The sequence below is a fragment of the Notamacropus eugenii genome, chromosome 1 (genome assembly GCF_028372415.1).
Source record: "Notamacropus eugenii isolate mMacEug1 chromosome 1, mMacEug1.pri_v2, whole genome shotgun sequence".
NCBI classification, from domain to species: domain Eukaryota; kingdom Metazoa; phylum Chordata; class Mammalia; order Diprotodontia; family Macropodidae; genus Notamacropus; species Notamacropus eugenii.
Genome location: NC_092872.1, coordinates 21,678,278 through 21,686,782, shown reverse-complemented (window position 1 = coordinate 21,686,782; position 8,505 = coordinate 21,678,278). Strand labels below are relative to the sequence as shown.

Here is an 8,505-nt window from a genome sequence, read left to right as displayed (position 1 = left end):
TAGTACACTGCAGCAAGAGTCATGGTTGGTGCAATGTGTTGGAAAGGGGAAATTACTTTCTTTCGTTTCTCATCCTACCTATCTGATGTGGAGATGAAAGAAATAGGAGGCAGAGTATGACTGCTGGAGCCAGGTCAGAAAGCCAGCTTGGCCGAGTCCACCACAAGGTTCAAGTCATATTAGCAAGTGGCTCCAATGAGCTTGACCCAGCTGCCACACCCTTTTAAACTGGTGCTCGATTCAGCAGCACACATACTGAAAATAGAACAATATAGAGAAGATTAGCATGGCCGCTGGGCAAAAAGAACACCCAGATTTGTGAAATGATCCATAGTTTTTGTTCTCTGCATTCATTTTCATCAATAAAAGTGTCCCAGTGGTCTGTTTGCCTCTGGTATTCTCATATGGCCACTTCTCTCTGGAGAATTGGATATGTAGCCTTTTTTGTCCCACGAAGATTCACAATGCATGGCTTAAGCTCACATCCCGGGCATTTATTAGGGAAGGAGGCTCAACCCAGTCAAAAAATAACAATAATAATAAATAAATAAATAATAAATAACATTTATTTGAAGGTTTGCAAAGTGTTTTACATACATTATCTCATTTTGATCCTTACAATAATCCTGAGTGGTAGTTGCTATTATTCCCATTTTGCAGATGAGGAAACTGAGGCACAGAGAGGTTAAGTGACTTGCCCAGAATCAGGCAGCTAGTGTCTAAAGCAGGATTTGAACTTAAGTCTTCCTGACTCCAATTATTAATCAGAAAATTAATCAGAAAAAATCAGAAAAAATTTAATTAGTCAGAATTGACTAATTACTTTCTACCTGTTGAAGCCAATCATACTCCCAGTGTCATGGCAGCCATGAGCTACAGACCCACTTTCCCCAATGGAAATTGGCGGGGGGTGGGGGAGTGGGGAGGGGGAGTGGGGAAAATGGAAGGGCCAGGCAGCCCTGTGAACTTCAGGCTACCTCATGAGTGATCTCACATTGTGACATTTCTGTTTCTGCTTTTAGAAAGCTATACAATCTAGCAGCTGTGGACTCCAGACACTATAATAAGCATCCTGTTGGCATCTATCTATGAAAGTGGCCAGCCTGATCAGGTGCTAAGGATTTAACAGACCAACAATGTACTTTCAGGACTTTTTGTTGTTCAGTTCATTTCAGTCGTGTCTGATTCTTTGTAACCCCATCCTGAGCTTCCTTGGCAAAGATACTGGATCTGCTTGCCATTTCCTTCTCCAGCTTATTTTACAGATGTGAAATGAGGCAAAGAGGGTTAAGTGACTTTTCTGCAGTCGCACAGCTAGTGCCACATTTGAACTCAGGTTTTCCAGACCCCAGGCCCAGAGCTGTTCCACTATGCCACCTGGACCTAGTAAATCTTAAATCAAATAATTTAGTGACATCATTCACCATTAATGAAAATTCTTTGTTAATCCAGACTCAGTAATTAAATGTAAGAATGAATACAATGGTGGCCCCTTTGTTGACTATGTTCAGCAAAAAAGTGAAAGACCTCTTACCTAGAACCAGTGAGATCATCAGGATTCCATTTTACCCTGTAATGATTCCCTTAAGACGCTAAGTTCAGGCATGACTGCCGTGTCCTTTAACAAAGATTATTTTCACACTGATATAACTTAAGGTATTTTCCTCTGACTTCCCAGTTCTTTCAACTGTGCCTTCTCAGTTCTAATTTTCCCATTCCATCTGAGCAGATCAGCTTGATCCAATTCCATTGTTTGGCTGGGTTTATGCCTAGACCTATGGACTTGGGTCTACCAGATAATGGATAGGTAAATACATTCAGGGTAAGCAACTCCCATTAACGCAGATTGTACATAAGTCCTAGTTAGTTGCCAGAGGTACATAAAGGTTAAGTAGTTTGCCTGTTTTGTCTCAAAATTAGCATCATAGGCAGGAGTAGAATGTAGATCTGCCTGACTCCAAACCCAAAGCCACAAGGTCACTCTGCCTGTTAGAGAATAGTTTTCTGGATATACTATAAAGAGAAAGATCTGAAATGAGAATGTATCAGGGAGGAAGAACAGTTGTGGATTAATTTTTCCAAAATTTCCCAGAACCCAACCTTAGAGGCATCTTTATTAGCAGAACAGGATAGTGGAAAGAGGGCTGAATTTAAGGTCTAAAAGTCTGAGATATATTCCCAGTTTAAACAATTGCTGAGGCAGCTAGTTGGCGCAGGGGATAGAGCACTGGGTCTGGAGTGAGGAAGATCTGAGTTCAAATTTGGTCTCAGACACATTAGCTTTGTAACCCTAGGCAAGTCACTTCACCCTGTTTGCCTCAGTTTCCTCATTTATAAAATCACCTGGAGAAAGAAATGGCAAACCATGGTACCTTTGCCAGGAAAACCCCAAATGGGTTTTGACACAAAGACTCAGGCACAGCTGAAAAAAAACGACTCAGAACAATGAGACTGTGGGCAAGTCACTTTACTTATCTGAGCTTGTTTCCTCCTTTGTAAAAAGGCAATAATCCTTTCATTAGTCACCAGTTGGGAGTTCTGTGGGGGTCAAGTACAATAATGTGGTTAAACATTTTGTAAACCTTAAATCACCATACAAATCCCAGTCATTATTATCAGTTATAAACCACTAATTAGAAACCACCCTGGGAAACTTTCCCCTAAATCCTACCCTATCGTCTTGTATTTGTTTTGTATACACATCCTCAGAGCACCCAGAAAACTCTCTACTAACATAAATTGCAGAAAAGGCCCTGCCCCTGCTTTAGGGGAAGGAGTTTCCTCATCTGGGAGTTCTTTATACTAATGAAATCATGAGTCCAGTCACCATCCCCATTCCTAGATCCTTTATCTACTTAGCTCATAGACGGGACAAGTCCCCACCCACCTAGCACAGAGTGAATGTAATTAGTAAATAGTAATTGTTTCTCTTTTCCCTAGTAACCTGGAGGGTCTTTCCCTCCCAGTTCGATTTTCCTTTTTATTAAAGGGGCCATCCCCCTGAGTAACTACTTAAAGAAGCCTATTCATTGAATGGGTGTATCTCACTCAAAGTGAGAATGTACCCTGAAAGGGTCAGGATCTCACACTGTGTCCTGGGCCATCTACAGTCATCCTGATGAATATCTGGTCAATGGACCCAGATGGCTCAGGAGAAGACAGTGAGGCTGGTGACCTTACACAGACCTCCCTCACTCAAATCAAAGTCAGCTGCAAGTCATGTCATCATCTTGATGTCATGGTCCTCTTTGAGAATGAAGGACAAACACAGCAATAACAACCTGTAAACATGTCATGTCCATCTGGGAGAAAGTAAACTCTTAGTGGGTAAAGATTGTCTTCCTCTTGTCTTAGCAGCACTACCACCGGGCCTGTCATAGAGGGGATAGGAAGTGGGCCTGTGTTGTAATTGATACAGGGAACTTCCAGGTAAACAAACAGCTTCTTCAAAGGTAGGACAGCACATTCTTTTCAATCTGTGGTTGTGGAAAGTTATCAAGAACCCTAAGAGCTTCAGGAACTTGCTCAGGGTCATGAGGACTATACGCATCAGGGGCAGGACATGAATTGAGGTGTTCCTAGCTCTAAGGTCAGCTCTCTCTCCACTGTGCCATGGCTGCTTCTTACCCAGCACATAGAAGACATTTAATGAATATTAATTATGGTTCTTAATTTGATAACATTTCAAATCTTCTCAGAAAACAATGACTCTCTCTTCTTAGGTTTCCTGGAAAAAATGCATAGATAAACGGAGAATAGCCAAAGAATCAGAGGCTCACAAATTTAGGGTTGAAAGAGAGTTCAGAGATTACTGAGTCCAGCTTTTTGCAGATAATGAAAGGCAGCCCCATACAGGTTAGGTGACTTGTTGAGCATCACAAGGCTAGTAAGTGAACAAACTGGGATGTGAGCCCAGGTTACCCGAACTCCAAGTTCAGAATTCTCTCCACTTTATCAAACTGCCTCTCAAGCATTATAGATTGCTCTGAGATTCTGGGTCCTGCATAACAGTCTGTGATGTGGCATTTTTAGTGGCTCTTAGAAAAGCGAGAGCTCGGCTAGTGGCTCCAGCCCAATACCTTTGGGCTGGAGGCAGTGCCATCCCTGGGCCAAGCCAGGAGGCTCTTCAGATGAGTGCTGCTGTTAGCTGCCACTTTATAGCCAGACCAGCATAATGAAGAGCACTTAGTTGCACACTCCTGAGACTGAAGTCAACATATCTCTGGGCCCTTGTGCACTGATCAACAAAGCTGGCTCTTCTACTTAAGGTTCCTCTGTGCTTTGGATGCAAGAACACTCTGTGGGTCAGTATATATTGGGGAGGGTATCTATCCTTCAGGACAGAATGCTGTGACCCATTACATTATTGACTCAATGGCAGTAGTGACCCAGATTGGTAATGTTCCAAATGAGATTTAATGACAGCAAAGAAGCTGATCTGGAATGCAGAAGATCTGTTTGAGTTTCCTGCTCTGGCAATCTGCTACCTTTGGAAACTTGGATAGGTCAGTTAACCTTTGGGAGCCTCAGTTTTCCTATCTGCAACATACTTTTGCAATGATACTTCCACTAACATTGAGAAAATGACTTTATAAACTTTAAAATACTATAGTGGGCAGCTAGGTGGTACAGCGGATGGAGGACTGGGCTTGGAATCAGAAATGCTCATCGTTGTGAGTCAAATCCAGTCTCAGTTACTTCCTAGCTGTGTGACCCTGGGCAAGTTACTTAACCCAGTTTGCCTTGGTTCCTCATCTGTAAAATGAACTGCAGAAGGAAATGGCAAACCACTCCAGAATCTCTACCACGAAAATCCTAAAAGGAGTAAGAAAGAGTCAGATGTGACTGAAATGACACAACTAAAGAATTACAGGAATGTAAATTATTATTTTTTATCAGACTATAATCCCCATTGAGGGTTAGGGGCATGTCTTACCTAAATTTTCCGTGTCCCCTGGCACCTAGCAGAGTGACTTAAGTGTAGTAAGAAGTTCAAAAATGTTTACTAAATAGGATGAAATAAAATAACCCAGTTTTGGAAATAGGTTGTGAGAATTCCCCAACTTTACTTATGTCAGGAAGGAAGGATGGAAGAAAAGAAATAAGCGTTTAATAAGTGCCCACTCTGGGCTAAGCATGGTTCTAAGGGCTTTGTAAACATCTAATTTGACTCTTACAATAACTCCAGGAGATAGTGCTATTATGTCTCCATTTTACAGTTGAGGAAACTGAGCCACATAGAGCTTAAGTCCGGCGGCTTCCTCTTCCATGCTTTTCTCCCCTCATTCCTCCCATTCCCAACGTAAGTCATTAAGAAGAAGAAGAAATGCACTGTGCACCTAAATGAGAAGAAACAAAGAAGGTTTCACCCTCTACTCAAGGGCAAGGCCAGGGCTGGGGCCACGCATGAATGCGGAGAATAACTCAATCAGCTTTGCTTTCTGCTACAGTGGAAGGTAAATGCCCCTTCATGGCATAATAAATAGATGGCTGGTCTTGGAGTCAGGACAACCTGGGTTTGAAGGTTGCCTCAGACACTTAGTAACTGTCTGAACTTCTCAGCTTCCATTTCTCCATCTATGAAATGGAGCTAATTTAAGATAACATTAATAATAGGACCTACCTCCCAGAGTTGTGCGAGGATCAAATGAGACAGCATACTTAAAGTGCTTTGCAAACTTTAATGCCTATTTAAGTGTTAGCTATTAATATTATTATTATTAGCAGCTCTAAGTGACAGTTATTTTATGGGCTCTAGGCAACCTGGGAACTTGGCTGGCTCTTGATTCTTCCCAATGCCACATTTAGAAGCCCTTATTCAACCACCTTTCCCCTGGAGCTCGGGGGAATTTCAGTGCCTGAGAATAGAAAGATGACGGTTGAATTAGGACACTGCCCAAACCTCAGAATTAGGTAAATTAGGAATCAGGTCAAATGATGTGGTTGGACTAGAGTAGAAATTCCTAACCTTTGTATGTGTCATGGACCCATTTAACAGTCTGGTGAAGCCTATGAAAACTTTCTCAGAATAATGTTTTTAAATGCACAAAATAAAACACATAGGATTACAAAGGAAACAAATTTTATAGAAATACAGTTATCAAAATACTTTTTTAAAAACATATTTGTGAACTCCCAGTTAAGAGCCCTTGGATCTCTAGGTGATCTCTAAAGTCACTTCCAATCTCCCCATTTTGTGATTCTGCGGATCCATGGAGAGTCAAATTTGGGAACTGTTTATTCCTATATTTGAGGATAAACTTGCGAGGATAATAAAAGTTAATATTTAATAATCCTTTAAGGATCATAGACTTCAAAGTAATCTTTGAACTCATTGAGTCCAACACCCTCATTTTATAAATGAGGAAACTGAGGCACAGAGAGTTTAAGGGGCACGTTCCCGGTTATGTATCTAGTGACCCTAATGTGGGATTTGAACATTCCAAGTCCAGTGCCCTACCCACTACTCATGGAACTTATTTTCTCATTTGATCATTTCACCAAAGCTGTAAGGTAGGTATCATTAATTATTCCTTGTTTTACTGCTGAGAAAATGAAAAAGGTTAGGTGACTTGTACAAGCTCATGCAGCTAATAACTTTGAGGCATGATTCAAGCTCAGGTGCTCCTGAATCCAAGTTCCATGTTCTATCTACCATGACACCTAGCTGTCTCCATAGGAATGGTCCACAAGATCTTATGATTCAACATAGGGTACTGGCTAAATTGGCTTCATCGTGGACACAAATACCACAAAAATCATTGTTTTAGGTGACAAGATCAACTCTCTTTGCAGTGTTCATGATGAGAACAAGCAAAAAGATTGCTCTCCAGATAAATGAAGCTTAAGGTTTGTTGGCATAGCCTTTCTCCATGGAGCAGATATCTGTTTTCTCCAGCATTTTTCTAGATCTTAAGATACCAACGAGAGACGGAAGAGAGAAGTGTAATGGTGTCTAGGGGGATTACAGTAATGCTCATTTGCCAAGGGACACTTCCCTAGCAGAAATTTTAAAAGATGATTCAATGTTTTGTGGCATTCACTTTTTTCCTGGCTGACTCAGACTCTCTGAGGCACATTTGTGGAAAGAAGATAAGGGAAAGGAATCTGACTGTAAGGTTAGCCTGGGAGCTCTTTCCCAAGGGCAGCCTCTGAAGAACCTGTTACAAGATTTGCCTGATGGCTGGTTAGAAGTAGAGTTTAGCCTCTACTGGAGTCAACTCTACATCAAGTGAGTGAATTATTTGGGGATAGGCTGAGAAGACAAGCAAGTCTGGGAACCAAGTTGTGGGGTGGGGTTGGGGGCATACAAGACAGGAGTTATTTATAGAATTTATCCATGCCTGAGGACTTTAAACATGGAGCCTGGAAAGCATTAGGGCTATATAAAGACCAAGAAGATACTGAAGTTATCTGCACATGTGCAATTTGAGTTAGATGGTGCAGCTCAGGCTTTGAGTACCACCTGGTGGCTTGTGTGGAGATAGCAACCTAAGCAGGTGCTCCAAGCCACACCCTTAAGTTCTAGCAACATTCTCCTCATGGTACCCAAAATGTCTTGGAGCACAAGTTGCAAGTAGGAGGTCTTACTTTAAGGGTTTCATTTTGAAGTTTTGTGAACTTTTGGCCTTATGGATATTTTCAGTCAAATGATTAAAAAAAACATTTCATTGAAAATTATCTTTCAATTTTCAATTTTTATTTTTTTTTAAACATTTTCTTCAACGGAACTATTTTCTTTCCAGTTTAGCATTGAATGCTTGTTTTCCCACTTAGCAGCTAGGTGGCATGCTGGATAGAGAGCTAAATTTGGAGTCAAGAAGATTTAAGTTTGAATCTTGCCTCGAAAATTCACCGTCTATAAGTCATTTGACCTCTGTCCATCTCATCTGTAAAATAATAGCAACTGTTTCACAAGATTGGTGAGAAAATCAAATAAAATATGTAAAGTATGTTGCAAATAGGCATTCGCTATTATAATTCCCTTTCCTCTGATTCCTTGCGTCACACAGGATTTCAGGGGAATCCTGCCAGTATGTGGTTTGCAGCTAAAATCATTGCTGCCCGAGGGGATTTATAGCAGTTCTGTAAAACTGATCGCACTGTTTATTGATTATGTGTATGCCGCATGTTTCATCGACCCCCTTGTTATTGCATATCTTGAAGTATTTTTACATATGTAATATAAAGATTTGCTATATACCTTACTGGTTATCATTATTAAATGACATGGCATGTTTGTATGTTTGCAGCTGCATTATTGCTTTGCTGACTACAATTCCAACTAAAATTTGAATTAAATAAAGGTTGAAACTTTAGAAACATGGTGTGTAGTAATAAGGAGGGCATATAATTTTAACAATTGAACCTCAGCATAAAAGTAAGGACATTGTTAATGGGCACTAACACTAGGATACAATAAAGAATTTGGGGAAACGAGAAATAGTCACTAACAAGCATATAGAATCACACAAAACCCAAATCTGTTCCTGAAAGTTGATAGAT

The 8,505-nt window shown here is 40.8% G+C and overlaps 1 non-coding gene across 1 annotated transcript; it reads left to right on the top strand.

The window, feature by feature from the left end:
* The first annotated feature begins 231 nt into the window (after positions 1 to 231).
* On the top strand, positions 232 to 338 carry LOC140521781 (U6 spliceosomal RNA). The gene has a single exon (XR_011973080.1). It is a non-coding gene; the product is annotated as a U6 spliceosomal RNA (small nuclear RNA).
* The last annotated feature ends 8,167 nt before the right edge of the window (positions 339 to 8,505 follow it).